We start from the raw sequence: 3,628 nt of genomic DNA, 5'->3' as shown, positions 1-3,628 counted from the left end.
ATGGGTGCATACACACGCTGCACCCCGCCGATGTAGCCAATGTTTCCCGGTTTCCGCCTCTGGCCGAAATTCTTCACGACAACGCAAACCCTCCACGCCTTCAACGAGAATGAGTACGAAGGAGAGTGGTTACTCATTGGTAGATTCCTAAGAACATTGATGACAGATGCTTCGTTGACAAAGGAGGAGGCCCTACGAATCCGGAAGAAAGCTTACCGATACTTCTTGAAGGGAGGATTCCTTTGGCGACATCCAAAAAGAAGGACAGGAATACCACGTCGAGTGGTGGTGAAGAAAGAAGAGCAAGAGACGCTGATGACCGAATTCCACGAGAGTGCTTGGGCAGGTCATAGAGGAACATGGGCGACGTTCGAAAAGTTGAAGGAGAAGTATTGGTGGCCAAGCATGTACAAAGATGTACTCCATTTCGTGTCCACATGCGAAACTTGCCAAATATATTCTGACGGGAACTCAACGCTCCTTATGCACAATGCTCGGCCACAACCGAGATTCTTTTCATACACAGAAAACAGGAAACGAAAACACGCGACACAAAGGAGAGAAAAGGGTACACAGAATGTTTACGTGGAAAGCCCAAAGAGGGAAAAACCACGGCAGCCCACAGGCTGCAAACTATTACTAAGTTGGAATGTACAAAACAATGAGTTCATGAAGGCAACGACCTCGTGCTCACGATCTTCGCCACGGGCGGCGGTTACAACAGAGGCAACGACCTCTTTCTCTCTCTCTCTCTGTACATTGTTACGTGCTCACTCTTCTTCTTGCACCAACAAGAAAATGACAACAACACTAAGAGTTTGCCCTAAGTCATATTTATACTAATATAACTTTTCGGCTATTTACAAATATAGCCTCGATGGACTATCAGAAAACATATTTACGAATATGTCTCTTCATCCGGTTCTGCGTAGCCGGGTACTCCTCATCCGGTCTTCACCGGGTCTGTATCATCCGGCTCTCCGTAGCCGGGTCCTCCTCATCCGGTTCATACCAGGTCTGCACCATCCGGCTCTCCGTAGCCGGGTCCTCCTCATCCGGTTCATACCGGGTCTGTACCATCCAGCTCTCCGTAACCGGGTACTCCTCATCCGGTCTCGGCCTCGGCCGAGTTTGTTCATCGGCACTATGCTTCTCCCTTCCCATCCGGAGGGACCTATTTCCCAACATATTCAAATATATGTCATCGTGATGAGTTACAACCGACATACCCACTCACCATACACTTCAAATGGATGGTGGATTTGGTCTCAATGCCAATGGGAGTAGGACAAATGAAGTACTTAGTGCTGGCAAGGGAAGACTTGACAAATCAAGTGGAAGGACGAGCCTTGACAAATAAGACGACTTCAACCGTTTGCAAATTTCTACTTGAAGAGGTTGTTTGCCGATACAGATGTGTGGGGAAGATAGTGGTCGACCGAGGGGAGTTTGATGCGCACGAAGCGATGGAGCTCTTCGAACGACTAGGCATGAAGCTCTCCCTCACGACTATGTACAATCCGGAAGCGAATGGGAAGATCGAGCAAGGGCATGGACCTATCGTCAAAGCCATCGTACAGGCATGCAACGGTCGAGTCGGGAATTGGCCACGACTATTACCCTATGCCTTGTGGGCCGACAGAACGACACACAGCTTGGTGACAGGGTATATGCCGATGGAGCTTATGTATGGACAAAAGCCGATAATGCCCATCGAAAGGACGATCGCCTCATGGGTAGCGATACCATGGGAGAATGAGATGAGCCGAGAAGAGTTATTAGCGGCGCGGATAAGGCAACTTGAAAGAAGACTTGAAGATCTAGAAAAAGTGTGAAAGATGATGGAGGCAGCCCGAGTAAAGAACAAAGTTCGGTTCGACAACACGCATCGACTTCGTCCCAAGAAGATTGAAGAAGGAGATTGGGTTTTGGTTTACGACAGCAACCTTGACAATCAACACAATACAACAAGAAAGTTCGCAAGAAGATGGTTCGGGCCGTATGTGGTGACAAGTGCCAACGATAATGCCACATACCACCTTGCGGAGCTGAACGGATCAAGGTTGGCCGTACCCATTGCGGGAAAAAGAGTAAAGATTTTCAAGAAAAGACAAGACGAGGATCTTGACCTTGATCACCTCAACGATGAACATAATAGGGTGGATGTAAATGAAGACATGGAGGAATTTGATTGACCACCGTAGCCGAAATCTCACTTTCTCTCTTCTTGGCACGTACCGGAGGACGTGCGGTTTGGTGGGGGTGGATGTCGTGAAGATTTTCGGCAATGGTGTGAAAATCACATAAAACGTACAAAATCGAGTATGAATCACATAAAACAATAATACTGAAGATAACATTTTAAATAAGTTTAATATCTAAGTACAAAATGATGGAGGCCTTCAAGAGCTTTCGAATGCACTTTATTACACGAGAAACGGACAACTAGATGTCAAGATATGAGGGTATAAAGTTTGTGAAAGGAAAAGAGAAAATTGTGAGATATCCCACATAGGCACGACAAATACGGCTCTCATCATATATAAGGTAGAGCAAAAGCTATTATCTTTGTGTCTATTTGAACTCTCTATGTAAGAGTTCAAGGTAACTGTAACTAAGAGTGGAGGTGGCCTAGCCACTTATAAAGGTTTTGGCCAAACCAGCGATGGAGCCGGCGACAGCCGACAAAGCGACGGTGGCACACCGATGATCCGGCGGAACCAGCTAGCCGGTGGAACCGACATCTGACGACTAGATAAATATATATATATATATACATATACAAGGAAGGCAAGTAAGGATTCGAACCTTGCACCTCCAAGTTAGGAGTCAATTGGCTTACCATTGAGCCAAGATATTTAGTTAAAATTATATTTCTATCATCGTACTTTTACATGTAAATTCTTATGCATGAGAGCTAAAATGAGTGACATGGTTATCATGCACCACATGTAATACACGAGCGCCAAATGGCAAACATGCATCATATGCATGGGGGCATCTATAAAAAGATGGATGAAAATGTATTATGGATCCATGTATGAACTAAGAAAATTAATAAGAAGAAAACTCATTGATGATATATCTTGTTTCTTAAATCAAGAGTTAAAATCTTAATCTCAATATCTCTCTCTTGGCCATATCAATCTTTCTCAATCTAAGTCAAGCGCTTAATCTTAATCTTTTTCTCTCTCTCAATCTATCTTAAATACTTTCTCGCTAAGCTTGGTGAGAACTTCGATCCTTCCGGTCCAAAACCCCGGCGGTTCCGCCTCGCGATCCGCGCCTAGTGACGGATCTTCACGACAACTATGTCACTAGACACATCGTGGAAAAAGGAAGAAGTGAGTTGGATCCGGAAGAAGGCATACAAGTTCTTTCTACAAGACGGGAAGATCTGGCAGCATCCAAAGAAGCGGACTAACACACCACTCTGAGTGGTGACAAAGGAAGAGGACCAGGCAATAGTCATGTCGGAGTTCCACGAGAGTCCCTGGTCTGGACACTAGGGAACATGGGCCACGTTCGAGAAGTTGAAAAAGAAGTATTGGTGGTCGGAACCGTATAGAGATGTGAAACACTTCATGTCGACGTCTAAGAGTTGCCAAATGCATTCAGCGATCCGGTA

Source organism: Azolla caroliniana, unplaced genomic scaffold, assembly GCF_043228905.1.
Source record: "Azolla caroliniana isolate FFs.n. ecotype wild unplaced genomic scaffold, voAzoCaro1.0.p SCAF_1, whole genome shotgun sequence".
NCBI lineage: Eukaryota > Viridiplantae > Streptophyta > Polypodiopsida > Salviniales > Salviniaceae > Azolla > Azolla caroliniana.
This window is presented reverse-complemented; position numbering follows the sequence as displayed.